This window comes from Phasianus colchicus, chromosome 10 (assembly GCF_987193195.1).
Source record: "Phasianus colchicus chromosome 10, bPhaCol1.hap1.1, whole genome shotgun sequence".
NCBI lineage: Eukaryota > Metazoa > Chordata > Aves > Galliformes > Phasianidae > Phasianus > Phasianus colchicus.
The window spans coordinates 24669848-24695281 of NC_143445.1; the positions used below are offsets into that span (position 1 = coordinate 24669848).

At 37.8% G+C, this 25434-nt stretch overlaps 1 long non-coding RNA gene across 16 annotated transcripts in view; it reads left to right on the top strand.

Moving 5' to 3' along the window:
- LOC116243418 (uncharacterized) overlaps positions 1 to 25434 on the top strand; it is a 326478-nt gene that overhangs the window by 107972 nt on the left and 193072 nt on the right. For 14 of the 16 annotated variants that reach the window (XR_016469845.1, XR_016469847.1, XR_016469839.1 and 11 more), the window contains one exon: positions 219 to 307. This is a non-coding gene — a long non-coding RNA (uncharacterized LOC116243418). Of the gene's footprint in view, positions 1 to 218; positions 308 to 769; positions 1001 to 13162; positions 13306 to 25434 lie in introns of those variants that run through there. The other 2 variants (XR_004169960.2, XR_004169961.2) reach the window with 2 other exon arrangements.

The following is a 25434-nucleotide window of genomic DNA, read 5'->3' on the forward strand; positions in this document are numbered from 1 at the left end:
TGAAAATGGAAAAAAAAATCAATTTTAGGAAGGTAACTGTCAGACTCTTAGTACAAATCAGTGAAACAATGAGCTTTTTTTTCCTGTTAAGATATCTTTAGAAAGCAGTAGTTAAAAATAGCTATAAATATTTGCATTTTGAAAATATTTTCTCATACAGACACTTTCTTGCACTTGAATTGTGTTGACTGAATGGAACTTTTTTTTCCTCCCCTCAGCAGAAAATCAACTTCTCTCTTGGCTGACCTTTCCTCACCTGCTTCCCGTTTTATCCTCTCATGGATGCAACTTTCCCTGCAGGAAAAAGGTAGGAAATATGTTTTTTTTTCAAACAGCAGGTTGCCATCATATAATGTCACATAATAACAATGGAAATTTAAATTGATTTTTTTTAATTAGTAATCCGAAAGCTAAAATGTTAAAAAGATGACCATTTAAAAACAGAACAAACAACAATAAATCCCAAACCCCCACATTTTAAGTGGGAGAGAGTTATCATGAATTGAACCCTTAAAAAAAAAAAATATATATATGTATATATATATATATGTATTTGTAGTTTTGCTGTGAGGAAGCTAAACTGTTTTGGACTCTAATTATATTTGTCCATGGAAATGGTAGTCAAATCAGAAAATCTTCACTATTATTCCTCTTGCAGTGATTTCAATAGATATTATATTGATCTTACAGGACTCACTGTCCATTGCACAATGTTGAAAATGATTAAAGGACATCAGTACCTATTAAAAATCACCTGCTTGATTTTCAGTGAATGAGGCCTTTTGTGAGGGGTGAGGACTGGGGCATTTACACTGATGTGATTATTCAAACTACTGTGACCATAAAGCTATGGAGATGGCAGTGACCTTTTAACCTTGATGAAATCAATAACGGACCATCTTAACTTCAAGTCATCTGTTGTTCAGTTTATACATATTGCAGTAAAATATACAGAAGGAGTCTGCAAAAAATAAATGTGTTTTTTTTTAATCAAGATGCATTTTGGGAGCATTGGTTAGCATTATCTATCTGTATGTTTGCAATATTAGAGCAGAACAAACTAGCTGAGAATACATAGGCATTTGCATTGTGGTGTTTGTTCTTTAAAATCTGAAAAAAACTCCCTCTGATGGAGGTGCCTGAATTTCTTCAAAGGGTTCATAGTTCTGAGCTTCAATTTTCCCCATTTCCTTTATCTTTTCCTTATGTGATGTTTTCCCTCATGTAGAGGCTTTGCAAACAAAATCAAGATCAGGAGAGGCAGTTTTGCTCTGGAAAATACTTCTTTATCTTTAAAGAAAAATATACTTCTGACCAATGAACTCATAACTTCTTTCTGTGTAACCTTGCAAATACTTACGTGAATATTTAATTTCATTCACATGTTTAGCCCATGGGAGTCCTTACAACTGCTGACATGTGGGAATGGGGACACTGGGTAGCAGGAGAGATGTTATCTGATTTAAGGTTTAGGATATGGAAGGTCAGTTTTGATACTGAAGATGGTTTTCTCTGTCAGGTTGTCAGCTGTGTCTGTGTGGTATTTGTGTAGTTTTAGTGATGAAAGTCTATGTTGTGAATACAAAAAAGCTAAGATTTAATATATAAATTGGGAGTTCTGAACATTTCTTCTTTGCTCGTTTCTGTAATCTGAGTCCACAGCTGAACAGAATTACATAATATGGGAAAAATCAGGTATTTTGTTTAAAGAAGAAAAAAAAGGGAAAAACAGCAATAAGGCGCTGAGGGGAGAGAAAATGTCTCTACGAATGCAACAGACATAAAAGAAAGTGAAGGAAAGTTAAAAATTACCATAGGGCAGGCAGGACACCTGCTAAAGAACCTTCTGCTGCCTCTCACAGCTGGAAGGAAAAATGAAAGAGATGCAAACAACTGTTCTGGAAGCATGAAATCAGCCTTTTGTCTTTTCACCCCCTGCACACACACCCCCCTTTCTGAACAGTTACAGTATGCAAAATTTAGGGGAATCTCAAAGTATGAGAAGGGAAAAAAAAATTCAACAGGCTCTGCATATAAAAAGCTTAGGCATGGAAGTGTGCCTCTTTGAAAACAGGAGCATGTTTGGGAGCTTCCCGGTGCATTGAAGAAAGTGGTAATTAATGCATAGTGAATGACTTCGAATGAAGGTTGAATAGGGGCATAACAATGGGAAGTTTTTTTTTTTTCCTCTAGGTTAAAGTGTTGAAAAAGGAAAGCTGTTAAAAGATGGCTACTGTGAAGCTACAACTTCAATCCTTGTCTTCTCTGACTTTGCTTTATAGACTGTGGTGGGTTTTGTTTTGTATGGGTCTCCAAATACAATGAAGTTAATTTGCACCAATTTCATTTTGTGTATGCTTTGGGTGTTTTTTTTTTTTTTTAAGGTTTTTTTCTTTCTTTTTCTTTCTCTCTCTTTTTTTTTTTTTTTTGGCTAGGCTTGGTTCTTTGATGGTGCTTTTGAGCAAATGGTTTGCCCAAAGTTCAGATGATGTTAGCTCCATCCTCTTTTTCATTTACAACATCAAGGGGATTACAGAGAATAACTTTGTTGCCCAACATCAAGGCTATATCTTCAGGCTACTAGAAAGGTAGTTCTCAGAAAGTGTGTCTTCTAATATTTTAGAACCTCCACAGGCTTCAGATAAAACAAGTATTAAATACAAAAAGCTCACAAGGATCCCAAGGAAGGTTAAACTCACACAACCTCCTTCATGTTGAACACCTGAAATGTATTTTTTAGACTGTTGGAGTGTTATCATAGTGGAGACAGCAGTGAAGTCTTATATAACTGAAGACAGAAAGAATAAAAAACAGCTCCTTGTTTAAAGACAGGCAATTTTTAATGGAACATGAGCTAAATATAATCTACTCTTGCCATTGAAAAGGGAATTTGAAAACTGAGCAAGACATTTTGGAGAGGTGTTGGGGGCTGGTTTTTATTGGATCATAAGCTACTGTATCTGCAGATTTGCTATGCTTGATCCAAGAACAAAATCTGTGAGCCTGAGGACTGAAGGACTGGGATATTTTGGAGAATTGAAACTAGGGAAGCTACTATACTCAAAATAATTTCCACGTGTTTCTGTTGTTCAGTGTTCTGGCCTGGAGTACATTAAGCATGGCACCTCAATCCTTTATCATGTAAATTTTAATTACTTCTAAGGGAAATATGAAGATAAAAACACCCTACGAAACTCCTGAAGTATGCTCCGTGTTCTGTTTTTCCAGAAGCAAACGAAGAAATTTTAATATTTGCTGTATATAATCTAGCATGATGTGTGTCCTTTCTTCTCAGAACATCCATTAGTACGCTTTTGAGGGGAAGGTGAGACATGCTGGTGAACACAAGTGAAAAGCGACCTGCTTTTGCTGCTTCCACAGAGCTGTTATCTGCCCTGGGCAAGTCTCTTACCCTCTTCTGCTTAACTGCAGCAGGTGTTTTATTGCCCTCTGCTCCTTAATGTTTGTAAATGATTGTGAATTCTCACATTCTAGAATAGTGCTCTGAAATGGCTGTTGTCAATATTATGGTAAAAGTGGTGTTGGTTCAGGCAGATTTTTATATTTTTTTCCTTGTGTATAAATAGAAACCGGTATCTCTGGCACTTGAAATACTTACCACTCCAGCTATTTTTGCTGAACTGAAAATGCCACTGTTAATTATCTGTTGGCAGATAGATGCATCTTTTGAACGGCATGAAATTCCAGTTAGTATCTGCATTGTAATATGTCTTTTGCAATGCTAAAATGTATACATGTGTGCTATGGGCAACTTTCTCAGTGTATCTGCACATTTTTGCAGGGGTCTGTTGGCCCATCAGGGAGACCAACTGTAGTAGCAGTGTGGAGAATGAGACATGAGTTAGACTCTTTATCTCTTCTGTGCCTTTTTGGTAGGCAGTCTTATTCAAAAAGATGAAACAGAGCAAATCTGTAACTGGAGGAGCAGGTGAAAGGAGACTGATGCATTGTTACCTGAGATGAGAGATGGTTGTGCTCTTGCATCCGTCATCCCATCGGGTATCATAACAGCTTTGCATCCTGGTAATCAGTTGTTGTAATCAGCAATGAGGACAGGTTTGGGTATGTTATACAGTACGTATGGGACTTATGGTATTTTTTAAAGGTCTTTTATTTCAAAAATCTGTGAGCTGATGTCATATAGAATGAAAGCTGATTACTAGGTCCGACAGATAGGAGATAAGGGCTACACTGGAATTGGTTACTGAGCACTTTTGAATCTGTCCCCTTGTGAGTCTTGAGCAGACTTTAGTGATTACTTTGTGCTAATTTTGTTGTTCCTCTCACTTACTGTGTACTTATTATGGATGTAGTAAGAGCTACATGAATCATGAACAACTACCTGTGAATTTTTAAAGTTGTAAATTAGATAAGACAGCCTGATTTCATATGCTTGTGCGTGTATATGTGCTACATGTGCTCTGTTGTAGGGTGAAGAAAAAAAAAATCAGTGTCAGAAAATGTCAGGAAAAGATGTAATGTAAGAACTCCCTCTTCTGTAAAAACTCCCAGCATATAAAATGTGCTGTAGCACTACCCATTGTGACCCAGAAATAAAATGTTTCCTATGAATTAGAAGGGGACAGAGTTGGATTAACTGGATGACATTTCCCCATCTGTTTTTTATTTATTGTTGCCCTTTTCCCTTCACTGTAATTAGTGCATAGAGGTAACAATAGGCATATACTGCACTCTGAGCTACAAGGATGTACCAACATTTTGAGCACTTTCCATTATTTTTTTTCCCAGTGACACTTCTAAAACTCCTAGCATCTTAACTCTGCTGAAACCTATTATTTCTGTGAACTGAAGAGGCAATTTAAGGCACCTTTTCTGTTTGCAAACAATTTTCAAATATAACCTCACTATTTCTGAACTTTTCCCAAGGGCCTCATAAAATTGATAATTGTCCACTTTCCTCTAAGTGACTTGAAAAATTGAAGGTCTTACAATTTGAAATTCTGATCTGGATTTCATGGTACCCACCACCAACACTACTGCTCAGAGGTGCTTAGGTGCTCAAAGCCAGAATCCCTCTCTTTGCAGAGAGGGAAGCTGTTTGGAAATGATAACCCTGGGCTTCAGAGAACTCAGTTCTCCTTTGGACTTACTTCTGTCTTTCATTTAGAGGTACTGATGCGCATAAATATTGAAGGTGACAGCTTGGTAGTAAATAAGATAGTTGAGATGGCAGACGGGCCATGCAGACACTCAGCTGGTGGCACTGCAAGGGCTGGGTCAAGGTAGCAGTAACTAGAGGTACTAGTAAGGTTATTCTGAGGATGAAAAAGGAAATAAAAATCTTCAGAGCAAAAACTCTGAGCCTGAAGCTGTTTATCCTTGAGAAAGGATCCAGTAAGAAAAACCACTAGAACCCAGGGCAAACTTTATATGCAACAAGAAGGCGATGAATGTGATATCATCTCCACAAAAACATAAGAGCCTGAGTAGTCTGGCTGAAAATTGGAGGTTCTTAAAAAACAAAGGTAAGTTAGATAGTCCGAAATCCATGACTCTACAGGCAAGAAAAAAACTAAAAGCCTTTTCTGGCTTAGTGTTGAAGTGAAAGCAGAGATTAGAAATAAAAAAGCAATTTATAACAGATAGAAAAAGGGACACTAACAGCATTTGATACAGTCCAGAAGTTATGAAGAGTGGAAAGTTGATAACAGCTACTAAAACTTCTGAGATAAATCCATGTGAAAAGGCAGCATGAAAGTTTAAAAAAAGTCTTTTTTTTCTTTTTAATGAAGACCAATACAGTAGAATACCTCTGTTACTGGATAGAGGTGAGAAAGTCTGTTGTGGTTATACACACAAAAGCTTTGAATTTGTGTTCTGCAGTTGATTGAAAAAGGCCCCCCAAATGTGGTGCTCTGCTGGGGTTTTAGAAGTCAGGAAGAGTGTAAACACTGTCAGCATTCAAAAAGAGCAAACAGAATTACAGTGGTAAAAACAAGCTGATTCACATGTTATCCGTCTTGGGCAAAATAATAGATTTGTTAATGCAAACTAATAGGTTGTATTGTTCTGTTTCTTTCTGAATACCAAGCAAAAATTATTAGGTATCGCTTCTACTGTTTCTTCATCATTAAGACTTCTCTGCTATTCCCTCCTACATTGTGGTCAACATATGAGTAATTAAATATATGTTCCAATTCAGTGCAGCGGAATGAAGAATGTCTACTTATAAAAACATATATAATGAACTGAAACGGATTTTTTGATCTCTATACCAAATATTGGTTGGGATGGTTCTTGCCTGGTACATACAGTTTGGGGTCCACAGTTTTCCGGACTAAATAAAACGTCAGGCTGTGATAGCCCTTATGACTTCAATCTGTAATGTAAGGTAAGAATCAATTAGATTTAAAAATATAGAATGTATATGTATTGTATAGTATATATATTTATTAAGTCTGTTTCATCTCTGGTTGCTGTGTCTGATTTTGTGGTAACTGTACAAAATGTAATGACCTGTGCTGACAGGGAAGCTATTCTTGGACACTGCTCCCATGCTATTATTCAAATACTGGTGTATGATGTTCTGTGCTGTGTTAAAATAATGTGTGTGTGGCTCTTAACAAAATACTCATCCAACTGGTCCCAGTGTCCCAGTCACAGGTCTGAAAGTGACATAGGCTGTAGACTATTCCCAACAAGTAGTGTGGATGCGGTCCTCCTGTTTTAAACAGATAATTAATGGTGTACATATGGGATGTTCTTTGTCATCCCTGGGGTAGCTGAGAAGGATACACAACAGGTACTTGAAGACAAAGCCAGACCTTTCCTGGTGGTACACAAAGGAAAACAGCAGATCAATGGAAAAAGGTAGATCTGTTCCTTTGGAGAAGCTGAAAAAGTGGGTTTTAGGAAATAGTTCTTCACCAGAGAGTGATTGGGTACTGGAACAGGTTCCTTAGGGAAACGATCATAGCAGCAAGCCTGTCAGAGCTCAAGAAGTGGACAGTGCTCTCTGACACAAGGTTTGAATTTTGGGTGGTCTTGTGTAGGGCCAGGAGTTTGGTCTCGGTCATTCTTGTGGGTCCTTTCTAACTCAGGCTATTCTGTGATTCTAATGGTCTAAGGTTCCCTTTAAGCCTCAAGCTTTAGGAAATGGACGAGATCAAATGGTGTGTCCCAGTTGGTGTGCTCTGATCCTACTAGCCGCACACCTCCAAAAAAATGTGATGAAATGATTGAGATCTGACTTCTGTTCTGTCACAGTACTGTTCCAGCCTGGGGGACTAACTGAGCAAGGCAGCAGGATTTGTCTGCCAGTGAAGTGAAGTTCATTTTTCTATTACATCAGTGCTGTGCTCTGTATCTCAAGGTGCATTTGTCTGAATTCTTTGCTATTTTTTCAGAACATCACAGTTTCTAGTTTTGGTTTAGACTTTATTTTACACAGGCTGCATACTGAAAAGCATTGCCAAGATGCAAATATAGTGGGCAAGCAACCATATGCAGTTACATCTGGGACACACAGATTATATACAAAGATAACACAAGGAAATACAAGGAAATACAAGGAAAGGTTGTGATGTGGCCAAAGGTAGATAGATGCCCATAGCTGGCTCTGGAGACAGGCTTGCTGTATCGTAGAAGTTTCACAGTGCTTCACAATGATGGCAGTAAATGTGTGATGAAGACTGTACAAGTTTTGGAAACAACTTTCAAATACTTCACAGTTTGTATAATCTGTGGGTGAGGAAGAATACCAGTGCCTTTTAGATCTTATTTTCTAATAGAAGGATGATGATGGCTAGAAAAAGCTTGAAGACCTGGATGTTTTAGAGTGAGAGTGACTGACTGCAGCCACATCTCAAAGTGAGGGGAGTTGCATTAACTGGGATTTGCGAGAGTACACCGGACACAAATCATCATCTTGGCTATATGTAACAGAGGGAACAATCCCAGAATGACTATTGTATGCATCTGAGTAATCTCTTGTTGTTTCCCATCTTTTTTTTTTTTTTTTTTCCCCATATTCCTCTTACGAGTGCTTGAAGGCTTATATGAAAGTTCAAGGTTTAGGAAGTGTTAAGGAAAGGGCGACAAATTTTCCACAGCCAGCCCATGGCTTCTTGTGGGCTCAAGAAGCAAGTAAGTGGACCTTTTAATTAGGTGTTTATTAGAGCATTGTGATTTTTTTTTTTTTCTTAGCTGGCTTAGAGCTTATGCTGAGATGTTTTTTTCAAGTTTCTTCAGTATGAAATTATTGAATTCTGAATCTCAGAAAGCTTTTTTTCCCTACATTTTTGAGATTTCAGTTTCATTTCTGAACCTGTTTACAGACGCCTAAAACTGAGAAAGTAAGTGAAGCCTTTGCATTTCAAGGCCTGAATGGAAATTCAGTTGAAATAAAAGGAAATGGTTAAATCCAAATATTTAGTGGTAAAATTTATGGATATAGTATTTGTTCTAGGAACATGTGAAAGTGAGAGAACATCTCTACAGTAAATAAACCACACTTTGCCCATCCCTTTTGCCAATGGGATGAAATGCAGACTCATTATCAGCAGGAATGCCTTTCAGGATGGACAATAGATAATTGGATGCCTACTGAGTACTTTAACAAGTGTGTCAACTGGCATCAAGTGGTCAAGCTTACGTCCATATTCTGGGATGCAGTTATTTGTTTGGTGTAGTGCTGATAGTGTAAGAGGTTGGACTATGTGGTGGGAACGAGGGACACCCTCAAAAGCATGTTTCCTGTTATTACAGGAAATTTCACCATCTGAGTACATTGTACATTGGCTAGCATAAAATAAGAAAATAACTCATTTAGGAGTGATTTTAAACTAAGGGCAGAAGTGAGTGAAGCCACAGCTAGGGCAGCCAACTGGTTTAATTGTTCCTTTTTGTTTGTTTTTGCGTATTTTCTTGAGAGCTAGTACTCTGATTCTGCTCAAACACAGATCTGCTGAGCTATTGCCTTCTAGTACTCGCTTTTTCTTGTCATAAAGTTGAAATTAGCATTTTGACTAAATAAACAACAACTTTACAACATCTGGGAAAAGAAAAAAAACAGAGCACCTTTTACCAGTTATTTCTCTTCCATTGTAGTGACCTTGTGTTGTCCTTTTTTTGTCTTTTTTTTTTTTTCTTTTTTTCTTCTCCAGTTTCTTTTGCTACCTTTTAAAGTCTTAGCCAAAGATTTGGAGCTAAATTCAGCCCTGATGTAAAACTGCACTGTCTTTATAAAGCTTCTATTGGTTTTTGCTTTGATCCTGGAAGACTCAATTTTAAAAGGTAGATATGACACAGTTTCTCTTCTTTAAGGAGCTGATATATATATTTCTTTTCCCTGATACTTATCATGGGATGCAAGGCAAGCACAAAATTGCCCTGAAATGACATTTCAACAATCAGAAGTCTTCCTTTTGTAAAATTATCACAACTAATATTTTACTTGATGGTTGCATCCAGAAAAGTCTCTGGGAGGAAATTTGCTTTGTACTTTGGACCACTCTCAAAATATAGACCAATTCTAGTATTAAATACTGGCCTGATAATGAACTCACGTAACGTCAGCATATTACCCTAAGCTCTTCTCAAGGGATGAAGTAGTAGTATTTCAAGAACTGACAGAAGTTTACCTAAACTGGTATTTCAGAACTGACCACCCAAACAGCTAAAAATTTCATCTCTGACTTACGGTGGTCCTTTCCTTTTAACTGTGATGTGTTAAGCTCATGCTACACCCTAAGGCAGGTGAGGATAGTATCTCTGTTCCCTACAAATAGGTCTTGAATCAAGTTTAGATGCAAAAATGCTGTTGAATTCTCAGAGAAACTCCAAGGGAAGCAGTGACTGGCTTCTACTCACAGATTTGAGGTGCTAGAAGATACGTGGTGGGGGAGGCTGCATGAATTTAAGAACTGTTAATATACTGTTTAGATGTCATGTTACTGTGGAAAGTCTAACCCTTTCTCTCAGAAAGTTAGCATGAAGGTAGTTTGTAATATTATGTGTTCTACTTGTTAATTTCCTTACCTCCAAATCTGCATGTCATTCAGCAAAGACAGCCAGAAGTGGAACAACAAACCAAGCTATGAGCAGAAAGGTATTTGGCAGTGCTGCTTTCGGACAAAATATTCCTTTAATGAAATGCCATGGGGAGTAGTTGGTTAAGAGAACAAAGTCAGGTTTGTGGCAGGGCTGTCAGTAATTTGAGAGGCTGTGCATCTCTGAAGCAGAATCTTGTGGAAAGGGTAATTGCAGCAAGTGTCAATCTTAAATATAAAAAAAAGACATTGTGACCAAATGCCACTGTCGTGTTCTGTGAGGTATCACAGTTCAAGAAATAGCCCTGAAGCATTGTGGTGTGTCAGTTATCTGGATGCTTTCATTGGGAAGTGCTAAAATTCCCAAGAGATCCAAAAGATGTTGCCAAAAGTTCAACTTCTTGTAATGCTTCTTGATAAAGATCTAGTAGAGATGGGGGCCTTGCCAAGCCAGAGGCTGCTGGTGTTTCTGGGTAATGGATTATATTGCTAGCAGTGAGATAGTAATAGCAGTGAGATAGGAGTAGAGCAAAACCCTCAAATCTTGAATTAGTCTTTTTTTTTTATTTAGTTAGTTTTGTCTAATATCCCTGAACAAAGTTGGGTGCATTGCATAAATTAATGATGTGTTATGGGAATTGACTAATGCTGCTGACAGTGATTAATGGAAACTTTTAGCTTAGCTTGTGTGAAATATTTTCAAGCTTATAGAGGGAGTGATACGACGAAGCTATCACAGTAATTGACTTCACTACAATAACTGCTCTTTACAAAAGCGATCTTTTGACATTTTTGGGGCTACCCAGTTTAACAGTACCAAATTCTGGGGTCCTTTGAGGCATGGAAAAAATATAGGAAAAGAAACAGCTGGAAAGTATTTGTCATTCCCATGTGCTCATTGATAATAAATTTTATTTTCTTCTTTAAAATGAGAAATGTACCGTGTATAACTTAGCATGCAGAAAATACTGATGAAATATTTATGAAATAAGTACAAATTCTTATCCTCTGTATAATGACTAATATGCCTAAAGATGAAGCTGCATTACATATTCAAGTACTAAGTGTACCTTTTTTTTGCCTGTTGACATATCTTCAAAGTAGGAAGAAAGTAAAGTGTTGAAAATAGAAAGCATTAATATTGTTGACAAGTAAACAAAAAGGAAGATTATGTCTACACAGCTCAGCAAATGGTAGTGAATGCAACCCGAAAGTTGTAGTGCCGATACAGTAGAAATGTATGTTTTGTATACAGAAAGCTTCAAAAACGAGCGTGACCTTTTCAGGTGCCATCATTATGATTTTAATAGTAGCACAGAATTGAGGTCCACTACTACATTTTTTATAAAAGATGAAGAATCATCATAGGTAAGAATTTCTCTTGTCTGATATAGTAAGTGTTGTAGCAAGCACTTCTGTCAAAGGAACTTCCTCTTTAAAATGTTCTCTGGGACTGATGAAGTGTAGCAGAAGTAATAGACTTTTGAGTATTTCTCTAAACTTTCTTACAGCATTTGTTCTGAGAAAACATGTTTCAATAAGTGTATCAGACAGAACTGGTGAATACACCAGAAGTCCAAACAGAGTCCTAAGGGCTTCAGAAGAACCTGTTGAATTTTGTCTTCACAAAAGTAGAGTTTTTCCAATGAAAATGCTTTATTTTAGCTGACACATGTCAAATTGTAGGATAATAAAAACAATAATGATTAAAAAAAAAAAAAAACGCGTGCAAAAAAACCAAACCACCAGACATCATTGTAAGTGAGGATGTGAGTTTTTTGGAGATTATCTTTGAGCTTGAGGGTTACAGTACTTAGACAGTTTCCAGACTCTTCTACTTTGGATGCTATTCTAGACTTGTATCCTATTTCCTATTACATCATTTCCACACGCTGTGTGATCCAGTTTGTCTGCTTTGTGGTCCTGTATGCTTTGTGATGCCTAATTTTCAAATTGCTGTCCTAGATGTTTGAATGTTGTTGTTTTATGTTGGCACAACTGAGCAAACTGCAAATGTTTAAAAAGCAGATTGAATAATTGACTGCCAATTTCTTGGATGTTTAGAAAATTGTTATCCTTTATAGATGGTAGTACCAGCTGGAGGGGGGAAGCAAATTATTGGGCAAGAAAGGGCCTGTCAGGGAGAGTAATGAGTTAGGAACTGGATAAGCAGAAGGCAAGTGATGAAAACAGTGACTGGTAAGATTCTTGGCAAGAAATGAGCAGTAAGTTGCAGAAAACAGTTCTCACAATGGGGTGGACCGATTGCTCAAGTTTCTGTGACTGTGTGACCTGTCACCCTAGATATCCTCCAAATCCAGGAAGACCAGAGAAAATAGAATCTTCTGCTGTCTTCATATGCATTTTAAAAGGAGTGATTTTTTTAATAACATATAAATAGTAAGTAAATGCTATTTGATAATCATCTGTCACTTCATCTGAAGAGTAAAAAATGCTTCATGCTTGAGCTGTTGGTGTGTCATCACTTTTTCAAATTATATCAAGTATAAATAAATTATATTACTTACAATAAGATGCAGTTTTTGTTTTGCTGCAAAAGATTAAAATGAAAGTTAGTGATGCTGCTTGAAGAATAAAGATGTGGGATTCATCTTAGAACCTTATTGTAGAGGCAGAGTGGTAAAGCAATTAGGTATTTGCCTAGTATAAAAATATGCTATAATTTGTTTTGAGAGCAATATTAGTGAATTGAAGAAATATAGTGGTTGTATTGTCAGGAGCAGCAGCTTCTTGTAGAGGATTTTTTTTTTTTTTTTTTTTTTTTTTTTTTTTTTTTTTTTTAATTAGTTGGTCTCCACCTCAGCTCCCTGCACTCGCAATATTTGCTCTGTCAATTTTGTGGCTCTAAAATATTTTCAGTCAGGTCGAAACCAACTCTGAATCTCACCATTGTGTTGATTTAAGAGAAATTACATCATCTATTGTTGCGTAAATGATTGAGCTGCTATTGTTCTCCAGGAGGCAAAATAATCCAAGGGATTGATTATTGTATATCAGTTGTAGTCACGGCGTACTGGAAAATATCTTTCCCTTAAATAAATTATTTAAAAGTAGCTTTCTAATGTCAAAACATTCAAAGCAATTAAAATGTTTTCTCCTGCTTTCCCCAGACCGTGGTGATTGCAGTAGGTTAAGCTTCAAGTCAGCAAGATTTCCTGGTGAGACTGGAGATTCCTGGGTACTGTTCCTTTTGATGTCCTTGGGATGAGCAAAAGAAAGAAGTGAGGAAATAAAAAGTCAGCCTGGAGATGAATATGAGGTGTGATGGTTTTGTGGGTTGAAGACATTTGGCATTTTGCTCCATTGGCCCTGGAGGAGGTGACTGTATTTACATTGTTCCTAGCAGTTATTTGTCCATATTGCTCTTGAAGCCCCATTGCAGTGGAGAATTTGCAGTGCTCTGATGATCTAGGGCAGTGTTTTGCTGCTCTTACCCCTGGGTTATATTCCCCAGTGTTTAGCCTACCACATTGGTGCAGCTGCTGCATCTGCTCTGGGTGCCCTGGCATGGAGAACAGCAAGTGCACTTGAAGACAATTTTCTCTATCTGTACCCTCTTTTGAAAAGCAACCTCAATTCTACCTTTCTATATTTTGTAGACTTTGGATTACACTTTGGAATATATCAGTCATCATCATTACCTTGTTTTTGTCCATTATATTTCAGGAATAAGAAAAAATGCACTCTTTTTTTCTATATTAACCAGAGTGATGCAGTCTCCTGGAATGTTTTCTTTGAAAACCACAGCTACTGCAGAATTGTGCAACACAGCTGTCTGACATGATCTGTGGGGAAAAGCAATGCAAGAATGTCCCATCAGTGTATTGCTGAGAAAGTTCTCCTTCATGCATGGGCAGCTGTAGTGTCTCTTCCTCTTGCTTTTTAGTTTGTAATCAGCAGAACAATAAAAGCCTGCCAGTGGCTTTGAGCATGGTCGTTTGGATACTCTGATAAGTGTATATCTGCTCTGGCTAAGTAACAGCTACATCCTTAGCACTAAATCCCAGTGACATCGAGAGGAGGTGAGTTCAGCAGACGATGAGGCCCTAACTCTGCACATATAATGATGGAGCAATTGTAATTATGCTGTATTGTAGCTACAGCGGAGCACCCTCACTGAGCCTCTCCAGGGCACATGCAAGCTCAGGGTGAGCAGTAGTCTGCTCTGAAGGTCCTGAGGTCTGCCTGGTGTCCCTACAGTGTGAATTCTGAATGATGAATACATTAGCAATAAATAAAGCCATCTCAAAAACAAAGCAGCCTAGGGGTCCACTATACCAAGGGCATTTAAAAGCTTTGGAAACATGATATTTACATATTTACACCTTTACTACTTGATTTATTTTCTGTTTTGCTTTATGTTTTGCGGTAAGCAGTTAATAGAATCGTGTTGTTTTATTTTTAGAGGCAAGAAATTCATCAAAGTAACCACCCTGTTGAAAAAGCAGACTGAAAATAAGCCAGCAGAACACTGAGTAATATTACTGCATAACAACACCAATTAATGTTTTGAACTACGTGTGATATTTTCATGTTTTATAGAGTTTAGCACTCTGCAAATACTCAGCATTATGTTGACATGTAAGATAGTGGAATGCAGTACCACCTGGCTAGGTAACTGCTTGGTGAGGTCGCTGGTTAGCTAAAACTACACAGCAGTGCTGTATTCCACAGGTGGGCGATGGCATTAATAGTTTCTTAAAATTTTCAACAGAATTCTTCAGTTTTTCATCAAAGTTACATTGCATAAATTTTCTGTACCATTTTTCCCTGCACTGACCTGTTCTGGAGAGACCAAAGAAATCAGAAAATTAAATGAAGGACTAACATTTGAGTAATGATAATTGCATCTCATTAATTAACAATGTGGTGTACACGATACAGTGGCACATTTTTCTCTGTTACGACCTGACAGGTTTTAGGAAACATTTACTTCTGTAAGTCATCTTTATATCACTGCAAAGCCAAATAAGCTGAAATGTTTCTATGATGTGAAGTTTGGGACAAGGAGATGTTAAAGGCAGTCAGGAGTTCAGTTTTATTGCCGCTGTTTGAGAGAGATTAACTAGTTTGTAAGAGAGCTGCTGCGGTTGGTTTTGCCAAACTGAGTTCTAGGTAACCCAGGGAGACTTCCCAGAAAGTTGAGTGTTTCTTTGTTCCAAGATATTACGAAAAAGAATCAGCAAGGGCCTCTGGCTAGAAAGCATGAGCTGACCTGCAGTATTGGAGTGCAGGAGGTCAGCCATTTGATGTGGGATATATCTTCGGGCCATTCGAATAGCTTCATAGCTGGGTCTCAAAATGTGACTTCCTGCAGTTGTGACCCATGGACCTTTCAAGTACAGTGGAAGTCTTGATAGATCAGTCATGCAGCTTCCAGGACTCTCCAACTTCATTTGCTTCTCAGCTGGTTTTCTGGTGGTTGAAACATTAAGACAATTGTCCAACGTTTTTCTTCTCCTGTGAAGTGTATTTTATTAAAATATATATTTTGTAAAAATGCAATAGAGCAGCTCAAACTTTTTCAAGGCTAGACAATGCTTTGAAAAATGGTTCCAAATCTCTGGCCTCAATATATGAATACTAATTGTATCTTATCTACTGTCGGTTATTGAAATCCCAACCAGTAGGAAAGCTAATCTGACATCTCCATTCACATACACCTCTTTTGAGCCTCTTTACAATTCAGTCAGTGTTATCAATGATTAAATATCCCAGTCCCTACAGTTTTAACCTTTTTTTTTTTTTTTTTTTCCCCAATCCCTTCACTTTCCTTTTTGGTTGTTACTTTCAGTTAGCGAACGGCTCATTTTTGAGTAAAGACATTGTGAAATTCACTTAAAATGCCTGTTTGAAGATTTTATTAAAAAAAAAAATCTCTACGGACAGACTCTGTCCTTCATTACAACAATAGAAATCCTCATTGTCTTCAGTAGTATAACTCCAAATTTGCACGAAGGTTAAAATTAGAACTAAAAGATATAAAATACATTTGAATGTGTGACCCATCAACTGAGAACTGCACAGGTGTTTGTTTTCACTGGGGCTCATTTTGCTCACAGCAAATATGTAATTATTGAGACCATTAGGTAGCAGCACGCAACCCTTGGAGAGATCAAAGCAGATGGACCTGTGTTATTGAAATTACAGTTTGACCCTATTAGTACAGCAACAGTTAAATCTTTATGCAGCTTATTTGCATTTTCCAGAGTTTACATTTCTGTGGTTTCATGCACGTTATTACTAAATGAATAGTTCTTCTCTAATGTCACTTTCTGTTTTCAGCTTCGAGGAAATCTTAAAACAAGTGCAAAGCCAAACTGTCCAAGGCTTTCTTCACTTTATATTCAAATCACAAATCTGGGCAAGTAGGTGCCAGTATGATTGAAAAAATTGCTGCTGTCCTTGGACCTTTGACCAACTGGTGTTACTTTGCAGTGCTGAACACAATGAGCTATATATTATCTGTTTAAGTGATTTTGTTGACTTTTTGTGTGGTGCTGATTTATTTACTTACTTTAAAGCACCCCTATTTTTATAATATGGCAGTAAAGAGAGGAATTAAGTCGAGCAGAGAAATTACAGCTGAGACCTTATAAAGGAGCAGATACTTGACTGCTGTATAGGAAAGCAAGGTTTTCTGTTTCTTTGTGATGACTCACTGTATGTCAGATAATGGAATCCTATTAGTGCCAGCAGAGGAGTACTAAGAAGGTCTGAGTGTTTTATTGGAGAAATGGAAAAATGAGGGCATAGAAGGACAAAAAAAAAGAAAAGAAAAAAAAAAAGAAAAAACAACTTTTTGAGAAATACTAGATGAGGCCTTTGTTCATTAATTAAATTTAGCAGTGAAGAAGAGGGCTGGCAAAATGTTGAGTTTGGGCTTTGTCTGCTGCACGTGTATAGTCTGCTTGGAATGGGGTAGAATTCCATTGCTTACAAGCAACTTGAAATGGGTTAACTTACAGCAATCCTGCTAATCTATAGGGGGGGTTGTTTGTTTGTTTGTTTTAGTATTTTCACTTCTTAACCAGAAAGCATCAAAGTTTGGTCTTCAGCCCAGGGCTTTAGGAGCCAAGTTGAAGGAATTTTCTTTGCCTTCCATCAGCTAAAATTCTGCTCTTTTTCCATGGGATTTCTCTTCTGTCTGCATGGGCAGGATTTTTGTCTGTGTAAGGATTGCACACCCAGCATTATCAGCTGCGGGTTTTTCCTCTCTGAGCTTAAGGAGATTCTTAGTGTTTCTCTTCATGACTCCAGATGCCACAACTTCTGTTAACGTGACATTATGAGTTTTTATTTAATGAAAGTAGTAAATTTTTTACTCTTAGTGGCTTCTGAGTGGACATAATCCTTAAGGAACTGGTCCTGAAGATGACACAGGATTTCTTGTGAGCTGTAAGAAAATTGTGTGTCTTTTGATTGACTTAGGTCACGATATTTAAATATCAAGGCAAATGTTTCTTTATAAAAGAAACAAGTAACTGAGTGTCAGAAGCCTCGGCTGATATAAGTATTGTAGATCTGTGTAACCATAGCAGTTGAGTGCATAGGATCTAAATTTAGGATACTGAGAACAGGATCCAAATTTGCATTTTGGTATCTGATGCACATGTATGCTATTAAACTGCAGTTTTCCACATTATCTGCATTTTCCAAGTCTATGAAATACACTTGAGGACAGGCTTGAGCAGCCAGACCTACAGTCAGGCTTTCTACAGTAGCATAGGAGACAAATGCGCTCTGCTCTTTCTTATCTATTTTTTTTCCCCTGCTTTTTTCCCCTCCATCTGTGGCTGTATGTTTTTTTTTGTTAAAATATAATGATCACTGCCACAGATTACAGGGCAGGACTCAGGGAAATGATTTTAAGCATCCCAAGATAATAAGGAAAAAAGAAATTTCTTTAAGAACAAGTAACAATTTACAACATTTTGTAGAAACTTGTGATTTGAAAATTGCTGATCACCGATAAACATGAAAATTAGGATTTTTTTTTTCCCTCCAGATGTCTAGGAATTTTGCATTTAGTTATTACTTGACACATGTTCAGAAGTGTGCAATTCAGACACTGGCTCGAGACATCACTGGAAGCAGATCCAAGTTGTCATGTTTCATTATAGCTATTGAACTATTGCAAGCATGCTATTATGCGGTAATGAAAGGGGTCTTCTCCTGCTCTTTTCAACTTGCAAATCTAGGAGAGATACCATATGTCATTAGTCTTTGGCACAGATTCTGGGGAAAGGAGTTCACAGAAGGGCTTAAATATGTCTGTGAGACCTTTTTCCATTGGAAGAAACGAAGGAAATGCATTTTGGTCCAGCTGAACCTGAATCTTATACTAAAGCATTTAATGGGTACAAATCATTTAAAATATAACTTCAGTCACAATTTGCTTTTTGGAGAATGATACAGGTTAAGTTTGTGCTGACCTTTGAGGATAGGATTTTTCTATATGTGAATCTATGGAAAGAGTAATGTCAGTGCTGCTGGTATCCTGCTGGCTCCCTGCTGAACACTTCTGGGCTGGGGGTACTGGACCATGGGACACACCTGGACAAGACCTCAGCCAGAAATTAGGCTCTCTGGATTTGCTGCTTGGCTGGTGCTTTTTTCATCATTGCTGTACATGGAAACAAATTGTGCTTGTGAAAGTAATATGTAAATCAGTTTGGAATTATGTTGGGTGTCTTGGACTGAGGTCTGACCTAGCTGCCTTTCTTTAGCCTTGCTGGCATTCTGTGCTTGCTTCAACTTGCCAGGGTAATGTCTTCAGTGACGCACTGTACAGCCATGACTCAAGCATTTAAATCTGATCTTCTTGAGAAGTCATTTGAACAGCTCTGTCATTGCAAGGCTGTTTTCAAAAATTGATATGGCATTTATTTAATTGGTAAAGTATGCATGAAATGAGTGAAGAGTCTGGACGTTCAGTACACAGGACTTTCAGAAAAGCAGATTCCTTGTTAAGGATACATTTGTTCTATTTTGGTTTTCTGTCATGAAATTTAATTTTGCAGGATAAATATTCCTTAACTAACTTGTTTTCCGTATGGTATAGCAATGTATTACTGTTGGTAGAAGATACAATAGTATGCTAATCTCTAGTCAAGGTTTTGGGCGAAGGCAGAAGTACCTTTGAAGTCTTTAAGTGCCTTCTCTCACCTGCTAATGCCCCCAGATACCTACCTACCTATTTGCAAAAGTAGTAACTTTGTAAATGCACTGGGTAGGTTCTGCTAAGTGGAGATGCATCCTGAGGAAACATCCTGTGGTTTCAGCCACCTGAAACCCAGCCAGTCCAGATGGGGATTGGAAAAGTACCAAAGCTGCATTGAAATTTTAACTAATAATGAGATAATGAGGGACCATTTTGTGGCCGTGACCAATGAAATTTTACGCTGAACTTGCTAGAAACACTGCTTTTATTACTGATGGTCTGCAATTTCAGAAATGGGCAAATGCTGAGTTCTTGATGCAAACTCTATTATTAAAAGAAATAAAATTGCAGGTTTACGGCCTTTTTGGTTTCTTGTTGTTTGGATTTGGAGTGTTTTTTGTTTATCTTTGAAAACAAGAAGTGAAGCCTCAACAGAATGCAGCGAGAGAGTGTTCTCTGCAAGAGTCTATTTTTGAGTCCTTTAGAATCAGCAGAAAAGAACTTTCAGATGAGGTCCTCGATATGGGACCCACCTTTGGAGCCAGACTAAAAGCTCATCTTCCCTGATGCTGGCTTTCCTGAGGAAGACTGGCTAGTAATGGATTCTTAGTGAAGACAGTGATTTAAAACTGATAAAAACCTGAGAATCAGGTTGCCTCTGATCCAGCAGGTTTGTTAATACTTGATAAGCATTTTTTCCCCACGTTAATTTTTTTAATCATTGTTGGAGCCAATTTGTGTTTTAGCTTCTAGAGCATGCTATAGCACTGACTTCCACAATGCATTGTACATATGGACTTTTTTAAGAGAGGCCTTTGTGGGTTCCAAAACTGTAAGAAAAAATGGGGCCAGATGCACAAACATGGATGGATTCCCCTTGAATGAGGGGAATAAACGCTGAAAGAATAGCAGATTTATTTTGGCCTATGTTACCTATTGTAATATGAAAGAATATTAAGCAGCAAGCTAAAGTATTTGCAAGACAAAGGTAGAATTCAGTAATTGGCTGTGGTAGCACAGATAGTTCAAGACCACTGTGCATCCTTGTATTTCTTAGCAACTTTTTAAAGATTAAAAATAAAAGAAAAAGAAAAAAGAGTAGAGGTAGGCAATTCATCCTTGCTAGTAACACTTGTGGTTTTTAATAATATGTCATTTAGGTGTCTGTTTCCTGATATTATTTTCAAAAACATTGGAGAATTCTGCACTATAGTACAATATCATGGGGATTTGTTTGACTCGTGTTAGAATAAGAGGGAGTGCCTCTATTTGTATTAGCTGGAGCAGGATTGTGAACTATTATCTTACTTTGTTATCTGAGCTAGGAGTGTACAAGGAAGTTTCTTCTACTAATGGTTGAGCTGCTCTTCAGATAAAGCCCTCCACAGGATCCCTGTAGCCCTAATTAATCAGCTGTTAAAACAGTAGTTGATAGACAGGCTTGCTTTAAGTTCGAATTGCCTGCAATCAGAGATAACAGGTGAGTCCCATTTGGCAGTGAGATATGAAAGTAGGAGAGTGATCTGTTATCAAAATGAATATGGCACTCAAGACAAAATTGAAGTTTGCAGTAAGAACCAGCAGAATAAAACAAAGGGGAATCTTTTTTTATATGGAGCGATCAAAATGCCTTTATTTGGTGAGTATTTTAGACACTTCTCAATCCATTTTGTAAATGTTTGCACTAAGAGCACCCATTATCAAGACAAATTTATGCTTTTGGTGAATATTTTCTACTCTGGTGATGCTGCTAATTTTGTTGGTAGGAAATGCTAATGGCTTTAGGAATTAGTGCTCCCACAGTGCATGCTGGTGGGCAGCACACCCAAGCAGCATGCAGGTTGTTGCATGTGTGTGGTTCAAATTAGGAACTTAACGTGTGTCTTTCTGGGTCACTGCCTTAACCATCAGGCTGTGAAGTAATTTTTGTACTCATTCTATGGTTAATAGATGATGCAGAATAGTGCAGCAGCATGGGGGGAATGTTGTGCCAGTAGGTGGATTGCTTACCTGGGTGTTACAACAGGACATAGAATCATGAATCATAAAATGCCTTGGGTCGAGGCTTCAGTCCCTGTGCTATTGGGTTTAGAGTCACAGAGAATGACCTTTCTCTCTTGTATTCAGCATTAAAAGTTGAACAGATTGGATGGATGGCAGCAAACTTTTTGGGTAGTAGGTGCCTGATCTGTTTTAAAATGTGTTTCTGTTATTGACTCATTTGCATCACGCCAACTACCAGAGGAATCTCAGGACTGATGTCACTCTGTCAGTTGCTACACAAGTAGTGAAAAAATTGTTCTCTCAGTCTAGATTCCAATTACATTTTAAATTTTTGGATATAACAAGAAGGAAGATACCAGCTTCAAAGACAATGTTCAGAGAGCCTGAAAGATGATATCCCTCTCTATAAACCATCAAACTCCTTTTTGGGAATTTCTGATAGTGCTGTGATTCCAGGCACGAGTGTTCCAGAAGTTTCCCTATGGCAGAGATACTTTTCTTTGACTTCTCTGTATGCGGCTGTAAATATTCTCCTGTTGACCCCATAGTCTATTCTCAAGAAGGAAGCTTATCAGTGCTTAAGGAATTAAATTACTGATGTCTTCAAACAGAGGAAAGTAAATTTGTCACTAATCACGTAATTATCACAAATAAGGCAGCAACCTTTTTTTGAGAGCCTACACCCCAGTATTTCTTCTAAAGTGCTGCAGACCACAATAGATATCTTCATTTTGGTTGGAAGTCTCTGCAATCATGGTCAGTGCATGTAGAATTACTTTTCCTTGCTGGGATTCCTGCACCATTGGGACAGTGTTCTGTTTTCCAAGTTCATCATTCACTGCCATTCATTTCATTTGCTTTCCATACTCAAAGTTCTAGGCTAGGGATTTCGTATTTCTTGGTCTTCATCCCTGCTAGTGTCATGGTACTCCTGCCCTAGTAATTGATATTGCTTCACATTTTTGAAGGGCTGTTCAGCTGTCCTTGTACTCTGGAAGCATGTTTCTCTAGGCTAACTCTTCCCGCTTGAATCTTTTTTGGAAGCTCAAAATACATATTCTGGTCTTAAATCCCTCACTGTCTAGGAGGTTATTGGTAGGTTTCCAAGATTACATGTGTATACCACTTCTTTCAGTTCTGAGTTGTTGCTTTTTTCTTTTTAAAGCGGGCAAGCCCTGTCCCTCTGCATACTTTCATTCTGTTTTTGCAATGGTTCTCATCAAATACCTCTTTGTGGCATTCCAGTATCTTAGATGTTATTTTTGACAATTGAGTTTTACTTGCCACTTATTTTTCATTTAAGAAATGGTAAGAAAAAATAAGTTTTAATGTTGTTTTCCTTTTGGATCTGTCTGTGTTCAGTGCTCTGTACTTATTCAAGTCTTCATTTTGCTGTGTCCTTGCATCCTGGCGGTCACTCCTTTTGATGCAGTCTGTTCACTCTGTTTCAAGGCGCTGCTTGGACCCTCAGACAACTGCTGTTCTTGTAGAGTCTCTCTCCAGGTTGGCTGCTTCCTGCCTACCACCTGGTGGGTCATAATACAAAAGTAGTTAAAGTTTCTAAAATCAAATTCTTTGTGTTTTCTTTTAGTTTTTTTTGCAGAAAACTCTTTACAGAGCATTGCAATTTATTTACTGCTGCTATAGTGGCCATGTGTACGCAGACCAGATCAGTGAAATAGACAACTTTTTTCCCAGTAGCCTTTCAAATTCTATCTTGATTGCTACCAAAGAAGCCCACAGCTGCTCAGGGCCAGATCAGCAGGGCATGTACCCATTTAGCAGATTTTCTCACCAGTCCAATGTGTGTGGCTCCCAGATATATCGCTGACTAGATTTTCCACAACCCTCCTTTTCTAGGGATCCCATTGGAAGTGGAACTGTACAAAAGTCACCCTGCCTTAATTAAGGTGCAACAAAGGACATAAAGTGTGTAGATCACGATTCTGTGAGCCCACAGATGTGACTGATGTGACATCCCTACTCTCATCAAACCTTTGGAGCAGATTTTTTGTTTTACAGTGATGGGTTAAATAAATAAATCATTCTTCCAGGTACTCATATTTTACCTCCATTTCAGTTAGAAATCATAGAATGAAGCAGTGGCACTTGGAATTGTGACATTCCTCTTTATATATTTAACCATTAACCAGATGCGTGTGCACACGTGTACATGTGCATGCACATACACGCACAAGCTGTATTAAAGACACATTAAAAGAAACACTTCCAGCACAGGGATTTAGCTGTGTGAATCCCATTAACATTAATGGGAATTGTTCCCCTAAATCCCCATGTATCTCGTTAAAATATACCTATTAGTGACAGGCTGAAGCCTACAAAACCCAGCAGTTTCCAAGTTAAAACTGAAACTTCATCATTAACCTATCCCATTGTGCCTAGGTAATGCAACACCCTTTAACTTCTCAAATTCAAAGGTATCTTTTCTCTATTGAACTTAAAACAAATCTTGCCTTGTTAATACAATAGGTTCTGCTGTAGTTAGCCCACTCAGTAACTCTTGATCATGTTAGAAATGTTTTCCCTGTCTCAACCAATACCATCTATAAAGAGAGAGTGTTTCCAAAATATCTTTGAAACCTTTAAGAGAAATTGACTATAAAATATAAATGGGCTAGTGCATTCTTTAATTACAGATCAGAATATTGAATTATGATGTGGGAAACTACAAGGTATTGGGTTATTGTTCTTGAGATTTTTTAAAATAAAGATACAGATTGACACCCAAATCGCTTGAGGAATGGATACCCAAAGGAGTCAGATACACAAAGAAAGCTTTATTTACAGTAGCTATTTACAGTTGTGCTGATGGCAAAAAAAGATTTTAAAATGAGCACCCCAAATTCTAGCTGGTATAGTTGTATGCATTTGGGACATCATGAGGTTGTATTTGTGAGTGATGACAAAGGTCCCTGTTGTCATGGTGTAGCACAGCAGAGAGATGACCAAGCTAAGAGTAAAAGAGCTGGCTCAGCTATGAGCTGCCTTTCCACAGTGCTATGTCTGAGTTCCTGGAGAGGGTGGATGTAAGGGTAGTAAGGGTAGGTTAATGTGTATGAAGATCTGTGCTAAAGAAAGATATGTTGTTTCTGATATGTGAGGCCACACACTCACTCACCATTGGCTGAGGTAGTGCTGTAGGTATAAAAAAACCCCATGCTTTTATACCTTTGATAACAGTATAACTTTTTCAGTTTTTTATAGGAGGCTGAAATAAGGAATGTCAGCCAGAGCAATATCCACACTGATGCACTGGTAAAATATTTAAATCATAGACCTGTATCAAATATTATTTTCTTCCAGCTGAAGAGCAGAGATAAAGGTCTACAATAAGTTCTGTACCTTTTTTCTGCCTTTTTTTTTCTTTAATTTTTGTTTTTTTAAGTAAAGCAGAGTACAAAAATAGGCATCTATACAAACTCATTGCTGCTGTTTTCATTTTTTGTGCAGTGGAAACAGGCCTTCCACCTTTGGGCTGGAATCAGTGGGTGAATATATCCTCCCATACAAGCAAAAATTACTGTAATTACACTTTATGTACTTATTTCTCTCTGCCCTCCCCCAGTGCAGACCTCTGATTTATTGCATTACGAATAATATTTCTGGCTATAGGTCCCAATTGCTCCTTGTTAACCTGTGACCAATGCTCCTGGTCTCAATGAAATGCGGTTCATGCTAGACCTGGTACAGGAGTTTGTTCAGCCAGGAGGAGCTCTGGTAGGACTTCTTCCACTCGCTTAACCATTAACAGTAAGCAGTGAAATGAATCATCCTGACTTTATTTTTAATTAGATCTGCAGCAAGCTGAAGCACTGGATAAAGAGCAAATTAATATTTAGATATAAAGAATATTTGTTTTGAACATTGTATTTTAGGTATGCTTTATGAGCTTAATATGATGTTTTGCTACTGCAGACTCACTGGAATATATCTACTGACTCCTGGAGTAAAAGAATACCTCTGAATTCTAAACACCTTTAGGATTAATGTCATGTCCAGCCCAGAACATTCCTGTACAAAACAAAAGTTCTAACAAATCATGCTTTTTAGTACCCGGGACCCATTAAAAAAATGAGGAATTCCTCTTAAAATGAGGAATGAACCCAGTGCCCAGCTGAGCTGTAGCACCAGCCCTTGCCACAACGATGCTGCAGTCTGTGCTCTGCCAGGTGGTGGTTTAAAGGAAGGTCATTT